Source organism: Asterias rubens, chromosome 13, assembly GCF_902459465.1.
Source record: "Asterias rubens chromosome 13, eAstRub1.3, whole genome shotgun sequence".
Classification (NCBI taxonomy): Eukaryota; Metazoa; Echinodermata; class Asteroidea; order Forcipulatida; family Asteriidae; genus Asterias; species Asterias rubens.
This window is the reverse complement of record NC_047074.1, coordinates 9,582,975-9,603,781: the sequence shown is the minus strand read 5'-3', so window position 1 is coordinate 9,603,781 and position 20,807 is coordinate 9,582,975. Positions and strand designations below refer to the sequence as shown.

Here is a 20,807-nt window from a genome sequence, read left to right as displayed (position 1 = left end):
AAGTTTTTGAAATGTCTAAGCTTATCATTTGAAGTTGTTTTCTTAAGTTTATTTGAAAATTAAATTAGTGGATCGGACATTTTTTGACGTAAATTTCCAAATACAAAAATCTCGTCCAGTTTTTGAATCGTCGAAGCTCATTGCTTATCTTTTGAATTAAATGTAACACACCGGAACATAATTATGAAAAAGATGAATATTTGCCCAGAACTAAACTAAATTAACTGCTGGTTAAAAGACTAGCTTGACGAAAGGCTTATCATCAATAATCATTATTTCGTCACACAAATACGGGGATGTCATTGGATAAAAACGTGCAGTGCGCATGCGCGAGTTGAGCAGCGCCATTTTATGCGTGGGAAAGGACCTCCGCTTGTTACCATGTTGTTACGCAGTTCTAAATTCATCAGAAAAGGTAAATCTATTTTGTTGTATTATTTCCTCCTGGCGAAATGCATTTCTGTAAATCCCGCTGTACTTTGTGAACGGTATACTTTGGTTATTCGCACGTAAAATATATATAAGCAACCCAAGTTCTTCAAACTCCGTGCTCAAAAACTGTCATGACACTTCACGTGCGTGCCACCAGTGACCATGGTGCCAGTGGTCCACTACAGGAGGACCTGCTTACACTTTTTACAGGCGCATGTTATTCAGTAAAGAGCCACGACTCTAGTGGGAGCTAATATGAAAATATTTTATGACCTCGCTACCAAACTGACCTTTTTTATTAATATTATTATTTTTGTTTACACCAGCTGCAGAGGATGTATTTTTAGTCGATTCGGCTAGGTTCAAAAAGTGTACAAAAGGGGTTTAAACCGAAATCATCCTTCATGATTAATAATTTTAAAATTAAAGACATCAGGAAAGAAATAACGGGATTTAAAAACAAAAGTATTTGTAAAAAACAAATGTATCCCACCTACAAACACATGTACATGGAAGAACCCATTTTGTCAAGTGCAGATTTTATCTTATTGTGGTTGATATACTGCCTCTTTTGTTCATAACAGAAAACTTTAAAAATCACAAATGGCCCGCTTAAAGTCTTATATAAATAAGGGAATACGAGGGTAGAGACGAGTTCTTAAATGGCTGTTAACAGTTTCCGAATCCGTTCGTGCGCAGATAGTTTTGGTGCAAGATGTTCTTGTTTTCCTTTCACACACAGTGCAGCCAACTCACTGACAGTGCCCGCATCGCCCGTAACAAGAAACGTCTTGCACCAAGACTAGCGTGCAGTATCCAAAAACAATCGGTTATAAACAGAGCTCTAGCTGGTTATTATCAACCGTTTAACCACCCCCATGTGACGCGCTCTCCACCAATAGGGAATAGCGAAACTGTCAGAGGTATTTTAGAAAAGGTATTTGTAAATATCCTTGTCTGAACAAATGTTCTTTATTCGGTCTCTGGCTTTATGCTGAGATGACATTTTATCCATAAACCAATTAAATTTAACTAAATTCACTAATGGAAGTTTTTATATTTTATTTGCAGATGTACCAAGATGCTTACAAGATATTTTCATGTGCTTCTTGTGTTTGGTGGGAAATCAAGCATTATAGTTGTGTCAAGGTCGGATCTGCACTCAAGCTTGCAAGAAGAAGATTGGAATCAGGTCAGTGTAGAACACATCCAGACATGGATCCAATTGTATCAATAAACATTAATTCTGTTAATCTATGCAAAGGTACTCTTTAGTCAACAATCAAAAGTGCCAACTGTTGCTTCGGTAAAAATCAGTAATGATTGTTGTAAAAATACCATTCCAATGTAAACACAATCAGGGTTAAAATTCTGTTAATGGTTCTGCAGAAGTCAAGCAGCATCAACTTGTAAGTTCACTCAAGATCAATGGCCTATATTAATTGTTTACGTATAATCCACATGATGTTTTTCGAATGGACCATTTAATACTACAGATAACGTAGTATTAAAAATCATTGAGGTCTTTAAGTGTGTGTAAGAAAGATCATTATGAAGCCTACTGAAACTTATATCATAGAACTAGTCCCTTCATCGGAAGCTTGATGAAGATACGCAGAATGAAACGATCAATGACTTGTTGAAGAGTGAGGGTTGTGCATTCTGTCATTTTGGGATTAGCTTGTAGGTGTTGTCTGGTGATAAGGCATGCTTCTTTCTTGGGTATATTGGTGGACAGACAGACTTTGTCAAAACTCTCAAGAATGTTGAATTGACCGAGGTGAATGTCATTTATGATGTTGATGCACTGGCTTAAGGTGGTGGTGTGGTGCTGTATGAGGCCAAGTAGTAGGTGGAGTATCTTGGTGAGATGTCTGGTCTAGTTGTAGGTTGTTGAAACCCTGGATGCCACGATTGGACAGAGGGGAACAATGGGCTTGTGTATCTTGGGTTGAACTAAGAAATGAGGGCAGGAAGATGCAGAGGTCTTTTGATGGCAGTACATAAATGTGATGATGGTTTAAGACAGATGGAGAGACCAGAGTTTGTTGGTGATCCTGCATTCAATGGCCAGTATGGGGTTTCTCGGTAGGCGTCTGTGTCAGTTGACAGAATTTTAGTCACCTTGTGGTCATACTCAGAGGTGCATATGACCGCAGTGGTATTGTCCCTTGTCGGCTGACATGAAGTGGATGGATTGGTCTTGAGGTAGGGCTAAATTGGAGGCATTCTTTAGCTTACTTTGGCTGGTTCTTGGTAGCTTAGGGTTCTTGAGGATTGATTGGATCTGGAAATGGACTTAGGGTTATGGTTATAGGGTTAGGTTTGAGTTAAAGTTAGGGTTAGGGTTTGTGGTTCTGGTTGTCTGTGGTCAAAACATCTAACTTGACCTTAAGGAGACTGCGATTCTGTCGACCATCATTTACAAACGTTTACTAAGAAATCCAATCCCGGCCATCGAACACAAGATCAGCAACTAGCCCGATTTCTCCATCAGTCTCAAGCCATTAGCGCACCCATGTCCTGCCATCACAAGACCTCAGCATCTCCCTGCCCTCTTTTCTGTGGTCAACCCAAGATACACAAGCCCGATGTTCCCCTCCGTCCAATTGTGGCATCCAGGGTTTCAACAACCTACAACCAGGCCAGACATCTCACCAAGATCCCCCACCTACTACTCGGCCTCACACAGCACCACATCACCAATTGAAGCCAGTGCATCAACATCATAAACGAAATTCACCTCGGTCAATTTGATATTCTTGTCAGTTTTGACAAAGTGTCTCTCTTCACCAACATACCCAGGAAAGAAGCATGCTTTATTGCCAAACAACACATTATAAGCTAATCCCACAATGACAGACCGCACAACCCTCACTCTTCAATAAGTCATCGATCTTCTCATTACCTGCATATCTTCATCAAGCTTGCGACGAAAGGACTAGTTTTATGATATACAAGTTTCAGTAGGCTTCATAATGGTCTTCCTTGCACACACTTACAGACCTCAATGATTTTGGATACTATTTTATCTGTAGTCATTGCATTGTTCATTCTAAAAACATCATGAGTTATTTGTAACAAAAAAAAAAGCATTCATCTTGAGTTGACTTTTCACAGGACTCAGGAAAGTGCTAGCTGAGTACTAGCTGAGTAGGCTATACAGTGTTAACACACTTAGTGTAAGGGTAACAAAAATTATCATTCTTTATCCCGGATTCAAATTTAACTAAAGTAGGAATGATAGTTTTACACCAATCATTACTGATTTTTACTGGAGCAACAGTTGTCACTGTGCTCAGAACTATACAGTCCATGTTGCAATTTGTATGGGTCTCATTAAAATGCTTAACTTGCATATTTTAGAGCTCCTGGTAAAATGGGGTTATTGATCAAGAGTGGTCTTTGAATTTGCTTGGCAAAAAGAAACTTTCATTTCAAAGTAAAAACAAATCAAAATTGTAATGTATTTTTCATTCTCTGATCTTTTGATAATTAGAAATATGAAATTGCTACGCATGACCTTATAGTTCTGATTTTCTGAGCAGCAGCTAACTGAGAAAGTGAGAAAGTGTGTTATGGATCGAATGTACGGGCCAAAGGCAAAGTACATTTTGTAGTTAAATGAATCTACACTTCAGAGTCTATTTTCTGACTTAAACTATTTCCACAAAAGCCATTGTATATAAAATAAATTAAATGATTTTGATATCTCAATAATATGTGTAGATTCCTAAGATTACCCCTGCACGCATATTGTAAGCAATATTGTAAGTGCCGAAAAGTCCCCGGCCCCAAAAATTGTATGTTTGGTGAAAACCCAATTAGAAGTTGAGCAAGTTTGGAAATTACTGGTTGGTAGGCTAGTCACTGTTTAATCTTTGAAATTTTACATGACCAGTGAGGTAGGGATCTGAAACAATTCAAATCCATTTTCAATTCTGTCTAAAACGGTTAATAAATGAGTATTTATTAAATTAACAAAATTGTCTCTTTGTGAAAACTGCACAAACCATGTCGGTTTTTTGGTGTTTGTGGAAAACGCAAAAGCTGGATCCGCCACAATTTTTCATGTTTTTGGCTCTTTATGAAATTGCTGATAGTCAAATGCTAAACTATCTTCATCATTTATTTGGTGTCTGATCTTCTAAGAGAACAATAAGCTGACCAAGCAAAGCCTTAACTTTTACAGATTGTACACTATTTGTTTAGTGTGATGAACTGGTTAAAGGCCTAATTATTAAGATGTTTGCTTGTGAGACAGTAGTCACTCAAACTGTACATTCTGTTTAAATTGGTCACTGTGTAAATTTCCTGAGATAAATATATCTAGAGTTTTAATGAAAGGTGTTTAAACGATTTGTATACATTACAGTGCAGGCCTGGAATTTAATCTCTGAAAGGGCAAGGTAATTTTCATTCTGCAAAGGGCACTTCCATTGGAAAATCTTTAAGTCAATTGGAAACTTTTGAAGGGGCATAAATGCAAAGACCAGGGGCAATGGAGGACATGGCCTCGGTGGTCTGCGTTTAATTCCAGGCCTGACATTGTAAGATTCTTTAAAGGCACTGGACACTGTTGGTAATTACTCAAAACAGTTGTTAGCATGAAAACTTACTTGGTAATGAGCAATGGATAGCTGTTGATACATGTAGTATAAAACATTGTGAGAAATGGCTCCCTCTAAAGTAACATTGTTTTTGAGGGAAAAGGGGAATTTCACCAAAAGTGTCCACTGTCCAGTGCCTTTAAGTTTATCGTGTAATTTTGTGTACTTTATAAAACGATGTTCACATATTTTTCAAAACTTTGATCTTGCTGTGCATCTCTATTGGTGTTCGCTATTTTTAAACTAAAATTTAAGTTTTACTTTTAATTGTTTATGTTTTATTTTATCATTTATATTGTGTTGCAAAAAACAAATCACATTTAAGTTTGGTATTAATTGGGCAAACTCCTTTTTAAGTCTGGGCGATAAGTGCGACTAGTGTCGAAGTCACGACTATTGATTGCTTAGTCGAGTTGCGACTACAGCTGTTCAACTTCTCGGTTAATTGTGCCGCCATGAACACTTCATATAGTCTTCCTGCATGATGAACCAATTGTGTCGTTCACAACTATTCACGACCACCGAAACGTCAGTGAGACCTTTAAGCCTTTCAGCACCAATTTTACCATATTTGCCGCAATGTATCTTGGGAATTAAAAATTACCCTCGACTAGTGTCAAATTCGCACTTTTTTAGGTGCAACTAGTTTAGTAGTAAATTTCAGTAGTCGCCCAGGCTTACTCATGTTGTTGATAACATAATACTGTGTTAATGTTTTAAAGTTTATTTTCTATATATACATGATCAGTTATGCTTTTAGATACAATTAAAGGCACTGGACACTATTGGCTATTACTAAAAATAATTGTTGGCACAAAAACTTACTTGGTTATATGAGCAATGGAGAGCTATTGAAAGTATAAAACATTGTAAAAAGTGGATCCCTTTGAAGAAACATTGTTTTTAAGAAAGAGGTAATTTTTAATGAAATTATAAAAGGCTTCAACTTGTGCATTTGTATTGTGCATCTGAAAGCACACAAAGTTGTTCAACATGGGTGTTTTTTCTTTTATTATTGTCTTGCAACTTAGTTAAACAATTGAGTCAAATTTCACAGGTTTGTTATTTTTTGCATACATGTTGGGATACACCAAGTGAGAATACTGTTCTTCAACAATTACCAAAGGTTCCCAGTGCATTTAAAAGCCCTCTAGAAATTGTATTTCTTATGAGTAGGAAAGGATATCACACAAATATGTCTGTTTGAAATTTTGGTTCTCAGTCGCACTTGAGCCATCACGCACAAACAAATAAATTAATCTGTTGTTATGATTAATAAAGTAAATAGTGTCTGACATATAGGCCTATTTAACAAATAATCTGCTGTCAGACTTTAAAAAAAGAAATAGGGTAGACATGTATACATTTTTCAATATTTGCTAGTGATTTCTATACCTTGATGTATCGTAGTTGTAATGAGGGACAGAAAGGCTTGGGGAACCATCGTGATTCGAGGACATCACTCGACTTAAGCAGTAAGCAATTCAACTTTTATGCTGTTAGGACTATTGTAAATAAACCTTTTATCTATCTATCATTCCATCTATCTATCTATCTATCTTTGAACCTGTTGATTAATGGAGCGTAACAGCCAGCCGCAGCGCTTTTCTCGTTACAGATAATAATTGTATGTTTAAACTATAATTTTGGCTTTAAAGCCAGATTTTAACCGGAAGTAAAGGTGAAATGGGTCACACTCTGCGTAGCGTTTGTTCAAAGCCCATCCACTGATGTATAGATTGTAGTTTTTTTAAATTTTAAACCTTTATTTAATGTATTTTGATACATAATGTAGGATTTACAATTGTAAATTGTAGGGTCAATGAACACAAATATATGGGCCAAACAGTAAAAATGAAAGACAACACATGCAAAAGATGAAGTATCAGCCAGGATTAAGGCAGGATGGAGCTCCTTTGGTACAGAGGAATACTTGGTGATAAGAACATACCTACATGTATATTAGCACTTAAGAGAAAATAAATTGATCAGTGTGTGCTACGAACAATATAACTTATGGAGCAGAGACATTACATGGACAACAACAAAACTGATAGAACATAAACTCTGCATAGCACAAAGAGCAATGGAGAGAAAAATTCTACATTATATTAGAGACAGGATTAAATGCAGAGAAATACAAAAGAAAACTAGAGTAAGAGAATATCATTAGGACAACAAAACAAGCTAAATGGAGATGGGTTGGACACAGTGCCCGAAGAAGTATGATGGACACCAAGAATAGTGGATTGGCAACTAAAAAGGACCGGGAAAATGGAAAAAGAGGTAGACAGAGAACAAGATGGAGAGATGACATCAGGGTTTATGCAGGAACAACATGGACCAGAACTGCAAGAAACAGAAAGGAATAGCGTCTACATGAGGAGGGACATACATCACCGGATGAACACAGCCTTAATGATGATGATGAATACATAGTGACACCACTATGAGTTAACTGAAGAGTTTTCATCTCTGAATATCAAACTAAATGTAAAGTTTCAAGTTTATATGAGAGTTGTCTCCTGGCTGGATGTGTGTTTTGGAATGTGTCAGTGCTGTGCTGAGCTTCTGCTGAAAGAGTTGGTGACCGGAAGTCGTTGATTTTTGAAGAATTCGATGCTGTATGGCTTGATCTTGATCTTGTGTTGATCGATTGCTTTCCTGAATCTGCACTGGTGCCAGAACTGGACAGGGGCGATAAGCTTGGCTTGCTTCCAGTTGATAAGATCATCTTTTTCTTGTAACATCGGATGATTGATGATTTGTCCATATGTCCTAGGCCTGTCGTGTGCTTGATGTTCCTTGATTCTTGTAGGATGTAGCAGCCAACTTAAGTTAGTGATGGAGGATCTTGGTGAGACGCCATCTGGCTGTGTTTTAGGTTGGTAGCCTAAACCATTGGACAACACTTGGTTGTGGAAGGGAACATCAAGATTGTGTATCTTGGGTTGAGTGAGGAAACGGGGGCAGTGGGATTCAGAGAGCTTGAGAATGCAGAGGGCTAAGGATGCTAAAAAATTGGTTTGAAACAAATGGAGAGACCGGAGCTGCTATGTGGTCTTGCATTCAATATCTGGGATGGGGTTTCTTGTAGGTGTCTGTCCCTAACACACCTCTAACCCTTATAACCCTAACCCTCACCAACCCTCATCCTAACCCTAACACTAGTTCTACCCGGGAGTTCTATAACCCAAAACCCTTACGCAACCCTATAATCCCGCACTCATGTCCAACACTTACAGACACCAACCGACTATAGGCCTACAACCGACCCTTAACCGTCACCAACTGACAACCAACACCAACTGACACTTACAGATACCTACCAAGAAACCCCATTCCAGATATTGAATGCAAGATCACATACCAGTTCCGGTCTCACAAGCCCTAGATGTAGCCTACTACGCGCAGCGCCATGTGGCAGCTTTCGCTATTGCTTTTCTTAAAATGTGTCGGTTTTCTCTGTTTTCGTACTATACTAGTTGTCTACGTGTCTACTTCTGACGATGTTCCTGATCAGTTTTCTAGAGCACCATGAGCTTTTGACCAGCAGCTACCAATTCAAAGAACCCTTTGGTTATTTTTGGTTTTACCCAAAGCATACACAATTGATCTTTGTGTAGAGCAGTTCTCTAGGACGCTTGTCCTTTTGTCTTGACACCTGTCATTCCATTGGGGTATGTGGATCTTCCTTTTCCGAGTCAACCTGGCCCAGTGCCTAACAACCTTGATGAACAACCATTCCTTATTCGAAAGAACCAGTCCATCCACAGACATCAACACATCTTATTCAATATGCAACCATCTTTTTGTATGCGCCGAGTCGCATCAAGTCTATCGGGCCGTAGTAGCTGGAGAGGCATGGCTGGAGCCTGCTCAGTGATCTTTGTCCAGATGTTTCAACACATCATGCAGGAGGGACATGTAGTTCCTCAGCGCGAAGCCAATGCCTTTATGATGAGTGGGCTCGTAGAGGATTGGGCAAGCAACAAGCTTAAAATGGCACACAGCAAACTTGAGGCGGCATTCACAGATATTTTCTGTTACTAGCCTTTGGCCAGCTAGCAAACACAGGTTGCAGTTTCTCGTGGTCCTGCCAGGAGGTTTAGGGCCGTAAGCAGCATCCAGGTGTAGCAATAACCATCCAGAGACTTCTCCATCTAGGTGGTGAGGGTCCAGGTCTCAGCCCCAGATCTTTTTCACTGGACTTTCTTAATAACTCTCGTTATTTATAGACACTTAGCCTATACATGTAGTCAGATCCGATATCAATCATATTTTCACAAGCTAACATTAAGTTTTAGGTAAATGTAATTAGCTTAAATTAATTAATTAATTAACTATTCAAGGTACCCTGATTTTCAAGATAACAAACAAATCTGACCCCATGGCTGGTTTGTTTGATGCTGTCACAACAGTAAATAAACATTTATTGTTTCAAATAATTATATATGGAGAACCATAATTTCTACTAATTAGCATACAAGGTAATTTCATTTCAAAGTAATTGATGTATATATACATGTATTTTAGAAATTTTGTTGGAATTGTGACCCCATGTGACCTTAACTTCTGTTCAAAACCGGAAGTTAAAACCTCATAATTCAAAAGTTAATATCACATGAACCAAAATATGTTTACGCATGAAACTAAGTTCATCTGATAATGTGGATGACCTAGCATTTTTGGGGGGATGATGATGTCATCAATGACGTCACAACATTAAAGCAACGCAAGCGCATCACCGTATGCTAAATGAGAACTATCATCGCCTTTACAAGATGCAAGTCGCATATGGAATAACACAGAAAGTGCCATATAAAAAATTATTGAAAACATGTAGTGTAGGTCCACTGCACTCCTTTTCCACTTCCTTTTCTACTTCCGTTTCTCTCTTTTCAAGGAACACCTTACCAGTTTAGTTTTAGCTTTTGTTTAGTGTACAAGTAGGTAGGATTGTGAGGCGCCTGAACCCCCGGAATGGTCGCCACTTCATTGATGTCAGTGGGAGTAGATAGGCCTAACACACAGATCTCCTGCTGGCGGGAAAGGCGTATCCCCACTCTGCGGTATGGGTATACTGGCCTGGTATTCTACTGTCCTGCTCCTCAACCCTCTTGGGTTATATATTTTTTTAATCCAGACTATTCCATTGTTCATATTAAATACATAATTTTTTGTAAGTTAAGATAAAGGTTAGTGAATTTTAACATATAAATTTGCAATGAGGCACAGAGTGTTCACAATAGCCAGTTAATTAGAAATTACTGGAACTACACGTTTCTGGAAAGTAAACAAATTCTTGTCAAAATTGAGTCATTTAAATACGGTAAAATAAAAGAGTTATACTGGTTTTGTTGTAATATGCTACTTGGAAGAAAATATTTTAGAAGGTTCATTAAAATCGCTGTTATATTGTCATCATGTTTCTTCCCAGTTAAATTCTCGTCAATATGGATTTCTGAAAGTTCAGGAGAATGGATGAGAAAGTGTAGTTTCATAATGTACGAGCCAAAGAATTACATTTAAGATTCTATTCTCTGATTTAAACTTTTTCCCTAGTAATTCTTTCTGCTATTGTTTTTGTGCTTTATAAATTTCTCTTTATTATTATGTAACAGTTTCAATGAATTGGATTTCTCAATAATTAGTGTAGATTCATAAGATTACTCTGGCATAATATATTCATAGTCTGTGCTAGACTACGTACTAAGAGAACAAGATATGGATCAAGGGAGGAGGTCATCAGGAAAGCTCTCAGTTGCGGAGTCGTCGCACATTCAATTATCGTCTCGATCAACTCAGGAGAACTTGCTTCGTCTTCATCAAAAGACAGCCATCATCTCGTATTTTTGAAACTGGTGGTGTCAGTGTTGTAGCCAGAACAATTTTAGCGGTGAGCTCTAAATCAGTTGTTAAGTCCACTATAATGGCAAGCGGTTCAACAAAATTATTGAAGTTTAGCTACAATAGATATGGGGCCATCATTTCTGAAGTGCAACCTGGGGGAAATCTGTGCTGGGCAGCACAGTGAAATTTGCTCAAAGTACTGGATGAAATTCGTCAGGGCAAGCCCGCTTGACACCTCCCACCGTGGCTCAACACTAACTGGTGTTATTTTTACTGTTGTTATTCCAAAGTGGCTCCATCTTGTTATTGATTAGTTTGTTTAATATTGCTTTTCACGGCCTTATGATTTGTTAAGCTTTTTGTTTGTGAATCTGTTGCTACAGTTTACTCTGTTTAACATTGACTGTAATTTTGTTTTTAAAATCAAGGGAGGTGCACAGATAAAAAAAAATTAGGCAAAAAAAAAGAACATGTTCAACCATGTTTTGCTCAAATGTTACAATGGCGCCCCCTGTTGAACATCACACCAAATGAAAGCTAAACACTCGAATCGAATGAAAAATCAAATGAGGGCGGTACATTTGGGGGCTGTAGTTTTTAAGTTATGACTGTTTATAAAAGTCTAATTTTACATGTTTTTGGTGGTCGCTAGCGACCGCCTTGTGCACCAAAGGGTTAAAATATTAAGAAACATTTCAGGCCGGATACTTCACGGAGGCAACAAAGTCAACTGTCTCCATGCCCCCTGATGCCCCCTGATGCCCTTCAAATGCTTAAGTATAAATGTACAATTTCCCCATAGGTTGCCCTTTACCGAGAAAAAAAATGCCTTGGCGCCCCTGCCCTTTCAAAAACAAAGCATACAGGCCTGAAATGTTCATATCCTGCCACAACTTTTTCATTCCTTTAGTATCTAGTTTAATTTAATTTTATCTAATATTTCTTTCAGTTAAAATTATTGAAAAAGTGGTTGCAGGCGGGATATGGAAATCTTTTGATAGATTATAGTGTACAGTGTAAGATCAGTTCCTTAATTTTATCAAATTGTGTGTACTTTGTCAAACATTTGTGGAGTAACTCATAACTGGTGTGTTAATTTACTCTGTTTTCTATTATTGATTTTATATTTATCAGCTTTTGTAACTTTTCTGGTCAGGTTTTGAAATAATTCAAGTACTGTGTTATTAATGTGGTTGTTACTTTTGATGCCAGGTTTTCTTCAGAAAGTTTTTTTTTACAACTGATTCTGTTTTTTTTGTCTAGTATCTTTGTAAATAATGTAGCCCTTTCAAATTGTAAAGTGCATTCTGGAATCTGTGATTCAGAATGAGCTATATGCCGTTTTATTATTACCATAAGTATTATGTTATAAATGTAGATTTAAAGTTAACAACGTACAAAATACATTTCAAGGGATTTTCATTGCTGTATTGATTACACGTTGGCCCAACATTGTACCGACACTGGGTCAGCATCCTGCCACTTTTAGTCAAAAGTTAGATGTGCAGACGTCGGTGGTGTTGAGCCAAGGTTCCCAATGAAAAACAATTTCAGCGCAATGTCACTAATGCCAACGGTTGCCCAACCAAAAATGTGTATGATTTACAACGTTGGGACGACATACAATGTATACATGTTAGCTGGATATGTGGCACATTATCCATTGGACCAACACTGAAAGAAAGTGTATACTCCGGACGGTCCTTGCCCTCCTTTTTGGCACCTAAGACCTAAATTTAGTCTCATCCTCTACTTGGGTTATTCTGAAAGCCTCCATGGGTATACTTGGTTGGGCTGCTTTGCCCTTGACCAACAACTTTTTCTCTTGTGTATGTTTTCTCTCAAGTGTCTCTGCAGACGTTTTTTTTTTTCGTCCGTTCTACCAGTTGTCCTTGCCACAGTGCTTGCAAGGTCTTCTTGACAACCAGTGTTACATCATACTCGGAAATTACTTTGAGCAAACATGCCATCTGCTCCTCTTAAGGCGCTGTGGTCATGTTCTGACTTTGCTCCTCGGCCATTGATGTACTGACGTTTGAAATACTTCAAATACTCTACAACAGCCAGCAACTCTCTGTGGGTTACACAGTTATTTCTCTCTGGCTTGCTAAGCTTGTGGCTAGCATAAGCCAAAATTCTCTCTTCACCTTCCTGAACTTGACTGAACATTGCCGCAATGCCATCTCTAGCATCCGTATCTAGGATGAAGTCTCTCTCCCGCATGTGGTACAAGAAGATCAGGGATGTAAGTCTACCCTTGCGGTCGACAAATGCACTATGGCATAACTTATACTCTACTCATCAAACACTCTTGTCTTCTATGTCAGGGCATGCAAAAGGCTAGCTGTCTTTTCAAAACCCTGTATGGACTTGTTGTTATAGGGCACAAGGCCAAGAATCCTTCAAACTTTTTGGGGCAGGCCAATCTCTGGTTTGTTGACTGCCTTACATGTGTGTACACATAAACGCCTAGTCTCATCTTTGTTGTTTACAAGTACCACATTGTCGGCCCACGAACTATCCGAGGGTTCTATCGCTCATCTCAGTTTCTCTATGCCAACGACCTGTCTTTGTATCTCTCCATGGGCACAGTCATAGTGCCTTCTTGGCCTCTCTTTTACAGGCCTTGCATCTCCAGTGGTTATTATGTGATGTTTCATAACATCCATCCTATACCCATATCTTGATCACCACTGGAGAAAACGTAGTGGAACTCGATACCAAACACCCCTGACTGGACAATGGTACTCGTTTTCTACATTGTCTGTACTTCTGGTAAATGAGTCTAGTAGCCTAAATCAAAGGCAAACCCTGCTTCGGATCACTAGACTTGCTACCTCATTTATAATTGCCTCAGGTTCCATGGTGGACATTAATCCCATGGATACCCCTTATGAGCCACTCTTTGCTCTTTGCCTAGGTTAGATACATGCAATGGAATTATCTCGTTCCCTGCTCTAAAAATGACCTGGCGAATACTACTCTCTTCCTATATCTAACACTCTAGCCTACTCTCTGATGATATCTGTCTGTCCTCAGTAGGTTTCCATACTGAGCCACTCTGTCCTAGTGCTTGTTTTGCTCGCTCTGTGAACAATCCAATCAACAAGACTCTTCGTGTCTTCCTTTATTGAATAAAACCTTTGTTTCATTCCTGTATCACACTCTGATGATATCTGTCTGTCCCAGTAGCTCTCTCTACTGAGCCACTCTGTCCTGTGCTTGTTTTGTTAACTCTGTAAACAATCCAAGCAGCAACACTTTCTTTCTCTATTTCTCTTAGAATAGAGGAGATCCAATCATCATTAAGGACATTCGCCTCAGTCAATCGAACATTGTTGTGTGTTTTGATGTTGTCTCTCTCTTCACCAACATACCCATGAAAGAAGCATGCCTCATCGCCAAACAACGCCTACAAGCTGATCCCACCATGACAGACAACACAAGCCTCACTCTTCAAGAAGTCAACAATTTACAGAAATTACAAACTCTTTGGTTGAGCTGTCAACCACACAAATGTCTCGCTCTTTGGTTGCACTGCCAACCACAGAAATGTCTTGCTCTTTGGTTGCGCCGTCAACCACAGAAATGTCTCGCTCTTTGGTTGAGCCGTCAACCACAGAAATGTCTCGCTCTTTGGTTGCACCGTCAACCACAGAAATGTCTCGCTCTTTGGTTGAGCCGTCAACCACAAATATAACTCACTCTCTGGTTGCACCTTCAACCACAGAAATGTCTCGCTCTTTGGTTGAGCTATCAACCAAAGAAATGTCTCGCTCTTTGGTTGCGGCATCAACCAAAGAAATGTCTCACTCTTTGGTTGAGCCAACAACCACAAATAAAACTCGCTCTTTGGTTGAGCAGTCAGCCACAGAAATGTCTCGCTCTTTGGTTGAGCAGTCAGCCACAGAAATGTCTCGCTCTTTGGTTAAGCTGCCAACCGCAGAAATAAATCACTCTTTGGCCGAGCCTTCAACCACAGATATATCTCGCTCTTTTGTTGAACCGTCAACCACAGAAATGTCTTACACTTTGATTAACTGCCAACTACAGATATGTCTCGCTCTTTGGTTGAGCTGTCAACCACAGACATGTCTTTCTCTTTGGTTGCACCGTCAACTACAGAAATGTCTCGCTCTTGGGTTGCGCCATCAACCACAGAAATAACTCGCTCTTTGGTTGCACTGTCAACCACAAATATGTCTCGCTCTTTGGTTGAGCCTTCAACCACAGAAATGTCTGGTCTTTGGTTGCGCTGTCAACCACAGAATTGTCTCACTCTTTGGTTGCACTGTCAACCACAGAAATGTCTCCCTCTTTGGTTGCGCCGTCAACCACAGAAATGTCTTGCTCTTTGGTTGCACCGTCAACCACAGAAATGTCTCGCTCTTGGGTTGCGCCATCAACCACAGAAATAACTCGCTCTTTGGTTGCACTGTCAACCACAAATATGTCTCGCTCTTTGGTTGAGCCTTCAACCACAGAAATGTCTGGTCTTTGGTTGCGCTGTCAACCACAGAATTGTCTCACTCTTTGGTTGTGCCGTCAACCACAGAAATGTCTCACTCTTTGGTTGAGCTGTCAACCAGAGAAATGTCTCGCTCTTTGGTTGAGCCGTCAACCACAGAAATGTCTCACTCTTTGGTTGAGCTGCCAACCGCAAAAATTAAACGCTCTTTGGTTGAGGCATCAACCACTGAAATGTCTCACTCTTTGGTTGCACCGTCAATCACATAAATGTCTCACTCTTTGGTTGCACCGTCAACCACAAATGTGCTGCTCTTTGGTTGCGACATTAACCTACAGAAATGTCTCACTCTTTAGTTGCACCGTCAACCACAGAAATGTATCACTCTTTGGTTGCACCATCAATCACAGAAATGTCTCACTCTTTGGTTGAGCCGTCAACCACAGCTATGTCTCACTCTTTGGTTGCACTGTCATTCACAGAAATGTCTCGCTATTTGGTTGTGCCGTCAACCAAAGAAGATTCTCACTCCTTGGTTGCGCCAACAACAACAAATGTGTCTCGCTCTTTGGTTGAGCAGTCAGCCACAGAACTGCTCGCTTTTTGGTAGCCCAGCTCACCACAGATATGTCTCACTCTTTGGTTACAGATATGTCTCACTCTTTGGTTAAGCTGCCAACCGCAGAAATAAATTGCTCTTTGGTTGAGCCGTAAACCACAGATATGTCTCGATCTTTGGTTGAGCCGTCAACCACAGAAATGTCTTGCTCTTTGGCTGCGCCGTCAACCACAGAAATGTCTTGCTCTTTGGCTGCGCCGTCAACCACAGAAATGTCTTGCTCTTTGGCTGCGCCGTCAACCACAAAAATGTCTTGCTCTTTGGTTGAGCCGTCAACCACAGAAATGTCTCGCTCTTTGGTTGAGCCGTCAACCACAAATATAACTCACTCTCTGGTTGCACCTTCAACCACAGAAATGTCTCGCTCTTTGGTTGAGCTATCAACCAAAGAAATGTCTCGCTCTTTGGTTGCGGCATCAACCAAAGAAATGTCTCACTCTTTGGTTGAGCCAACAACCACAAATAAAACTCGCTCTCCGGTTGCACAGTCAACCACAGAAATGTCTCGCTCTTTGGTTGAGCAGTCAGCCACAGAAATGTCTCGCTCTTTGGTTAAGCTGCCAACCGCAGAAATAAATCACTCTTTGGCCGAGCCTTCAACCACAGATATATCTCGCTCTTTTGTTGAACCGTCAACCACAGAAATGTCTTACACTTTGATTAACTGCCAACTACAGATATGTCTCGCTCTTTGGTTGAGCTGTCAACCACAGACATGTCTTTCTCTTTGGTTGCACCGTCAACTACAGAAATGTCTCGCTCTTGGGTTGCGCCATCAACCACAGAAATAACTCGCTCTTTGGTTGCACTGTCAACCACAAATATGTCTCGCTCTTTGGTTGAGCCTTCAACCACAGAAATGTCTGGTCTTTGGTTGCGCTGTCAACCACAGAATTGTCTCACTCTTTGGTTGCACTGTCAACCACAGAAATGTCTCCCTCTTTGGTTGCGCCGTCAACCACAGAAATGTCTTGCTCTTTGGTTGCACCGTCAACCACAGAAATGTCTCGCTCTTGGGTTGCGCCATCAACCACAGAAATAACTCGCTCTTTGGTTGCACTGTCAACCACAAATATGTCTCGCTCTTTGGTTGAGCCTTCAACCACAGAAATGTCTGGTCTTTGGTTGCGCTGTCAACCACAGAATTGTCTCACTCTTTGGTTGTGCCGTCAACCACAGAAATGTCTCACTCTTTGGTTGAGCTGTCAACCAGAGAAATGTCTCGCTCTTTGGTTGAGCTGCCAACCGCAAAAGTTAAACGCTCTTTGGTTGACTCGACAACCACTGAAATGTCTCACTCTTTGGTTGCACTGTCAACCACAGAAATGTCTCACTCTTTGGTTGTGCCGTCAACCACAGAAATGTCTCACTCTTTGGTTGAGCTGCCAACCGCAAAAATTAAACGCTCTTTGGTTGAGGCATCAACCACTGAAATGTCTCACTCTTTGGTTGCACCGTCAATCACATAAATGTCTCACTCTTTGGTTGCACCGTCAACCACAAATGTGCTGCTCTTTGGTTGCGACATTAACCTACAGAAATGTCTCACTCTTTAGTTGCACCGTCAACCACAGAAATGTATCACTCTTTGGTTGCACCATCAATCACAGAAATGTCTCACTCTTTGGTTGAGCCGTCAACCACAGCTATGTCTCACTCTTTGGTTGCACTGTCATTCACAGAAATGTCTCGCTATTTGGTTGTGCCGTCAACCAAAGAAGATTCTCACTCCTTGGTTGCGCCAACAACAACAAATGTGTCTCGCTCTTTGGTTGAGCAGTCAGCCACAGAACTGCTCGCTTTTTGGTAGCCCAGCTCACCACAGATATGTCTCACTCTTTGGTTAAGCTGCCAACCGCAGAAATAAATTGCTCTTTGGTTGAGCCGTAAACCACAGATATGTCTCGCTCTTTGGTTGAGCCGTCAACCACAGATATGTCTCGCTCTTTGGTTGAGCCGTCAACCACAGATATTTCTGGCTATTTGGTTGCAGCTGCAGAAACAAATCGCTCTTTGGTTGAGTCGTCAGCCACAGATACAACCACAAAAATGTCTCGCTCTTTGGTTGAGCAGTCAGCCACAGAATGTCTTCCTCTTGGGTTGAGCTGTCAACCACAGAATATTCCAACTCTTTTGTTGCACTGTCAATTACAGAAATTTCGTTTAGTTTGGTTGCACAATCAACCGCAGAAATTTCTTTCCATTGTCAACCACATAATTTCTATACTTTTGGTTCCACTGTCAACCACAGAAACTTCTTTATCTTTGGGTGATCCGTCAACCACAAAATTATTTATCTCTTTGGTTGCGTTGTCAACCACAGAAATGTCTCACCTTTTGGTTGTGCTGTCAACCGCATAAAATTATATCTCTTTGGTTTGTTCTGTCAATCACATTAATTTCTATCTCTTCCTCTAGCTGAAAGCGTCAGAGTACCCGGAGGTTTTGCCCAAGTCGATGATATGGCACGTTCTACACAATTTTCAAATCTCATGCAACATTCAGGGGTTTTGGGATTTTATGCATAAAAAAGGCGTTTGGCACGACATAGTTCTTTTGGGGCTTGATCATATATTGTTTCTGTTTAATTTTTGCTGTACCGGGTAATTAAGTTTTATTGTTTGTTTATGTTAGTTTAACATTGTTGGGGACAACAATGGGTTTGAGTTGTGGATTTAAGTAGTTAAAGCCATTTTAAATTCAAGCCATATCTTTTCTTTGGCACTGTAGTACTGTAACTTACTGTAACTTACAGTGTAAGGTTGTTTCTAGTTTTAAAACATTGTCTTTTTATACTTGGTTAAGTTTTCACTGGGTTTTCTTTGTATAAGTTGTGGATTTTAAAGAGATTTATTGTAAGGTTTAAGTAATCTGCTTTGAAGGCACTGGACACTATTGGTAATTACTCAAAACAATTGTTAGCATAAAAAACTAACTTTGAAACGAGCAATAGCATAAAACATTGTGAGAAACGGTTTCCGCTAATAAAAAGTAACTTAGTTTTAAAGAGAACAGAGGTAATTTCTCACTCAAATATCAAAAGACTTCAGCCCAAGTCTCTTATTGTGCATCTGAATGCACACAAATTTGTGCAACAAGGGCGTTTTTCTCTCATTCTGTCTTGCAACTTTGATGATCAATTGAGCCCAAATGTTCACAGGTTTGTTATTTTTATGCATTTGTTGAGATATACAAAGTGAGAATACTGGTCTTTGCCATTAACCAAACGTGTTCAGTGCCTTTAACCTTGTAAGTTCCATCTGCCAGATTTGCAAATATACTCCAGAATAAACTAAAGTAGCACTCAGTAAAGCTTAACTTTCAAGTCCCTATAAAAATAAAACAAGTTTTTGACCAACTGCATCAATGCCACAAGGCTACTGATTGCAGCGTTTGCCTTTTGGGGAATAAAATTGCATATAAACTGTATGGTAACAGACTGCACTGCAATCATGAAGGAATCTATGGTTTCACAGTGCCTCCCAAATGGTTTTCTTTGTTGATTGTGGTAATTTTAATTGTAACTTTAATTGTTCATTTTTTAAGGCACTGGGCACTATTGATAATTGTTAGCATAAATACTTAATCCGTAACGAGCAATGGAGAGCTGTTGATAGTATAAAACTTTGTTAGATCCGGCTCCCTATGAAGTAACATATACTTTTTGAGAAAGAGGTAATTTGTGAAATCTCACGCAAATAATAACAGTCTTCAGCTGAAGGCTTTTTATTATTAATTTGAAAGCACACAAAGTAATTCAACAGGGGGGGGGGTTTCATTTTCATTATTTTCTTGCAAGTTCGATGACCAATCTAGCCCAAATTTCACAGGTTTGTTATTTTATGTTGGGATGCACCAAGTGAGAATACTGGTCTTGGACTTTGACCAAAACGTGTCCAGTGCCTTTAAAGTAATTTAAATGCTATTTCCTTTATTCATTTTAATATGTGTATATTACTTTGATAGTGCATTTTCTAGTTTTTGTCAACGCATTTAAACAAAACTATATTTGAACTTGCGCTTTATCAATTATTTAGTTAGTATTGTTATTAATAAGGTGTTTCAATCATGTTTTGTACTGTTTATTTTACTTATCAAGTGTTAAATCTCAAGGGAAACTGACTGGGTATAATTTTACTGGAGCGGGAATGCCCGCTCCGTCATTTTTTCGTTGCTCATTCCCGAATTCTTTCTTTTACTTGTAGAAATTGTTCAGAATAGGACACTCTGAGATGTGCGAGGGGATGAACAGGGAGGCAGCCCGGCAAGGCCTCCCCTGTTATGGCTGCTGAAAGAGACTCAAGTCCACAAAGTACCATTTCAAAAGTGAAATCTTTGCCATCGTCCTGAAATACACACAAGGCAAGTACAGTTGCAGTCAGTTTTGTTGTTATTCTATCTTTAAACATGAATTGGCTTAACCGCAGCAGTACTGCTTTATTAAAAAGTGTTACTGAACTATTGAGGTTTGTGTTAAGAGTTAAAACAGTATTCATTTTTGTGATTTTGTTGTTGCGTGTGTTTAAGTTGCCAAGTTTATGCGCCTGCCTAAGTGCACTGCTTTATGGCATTTGCCAATCAAGAGCGAGTATAATATGAAGGTATGCATGCATGTTAAGAGCATATTTCAAGGAATAGGTCAATGGTGGCCTTCATAGTGCAAATGTTTCTTTCCCTTTATGACTTGCCTGATTATAACCCCAGTGGTGCATTTTGCAGTTGTAACCCAAAACGTTTTGGTTGAATTAGCCATTGGTTAATCTAATGCCAAAGACCAGAAAAGTTATTGGTTACAGCAGCAAAACGCACCCCTGGACGTGTGACT

The 20,807-nt window shown here is 39.6% G+C and overlaps 1 long non-coding RNA gene across 1 annotated transcript; it reads left to right on the top strand.

The window, feature by feature from the left end:
• Positions 1-339: 339 nt before the first annotated feature.
• On the top strand, positions 340-20,338 carry LOC117298219. Its single transcript, XR_004519954.1, has 3 exons — positions 340-415; positions 1,504-1,624; positions 20,188-20,338. It is a non-coding gene; the product is annotated as an uncharacterized LOC117298219 (long non-coding RNA).
• The last annotated feature ends 469 nt before the right edge of the window (positions 20,339-20,807 follow it).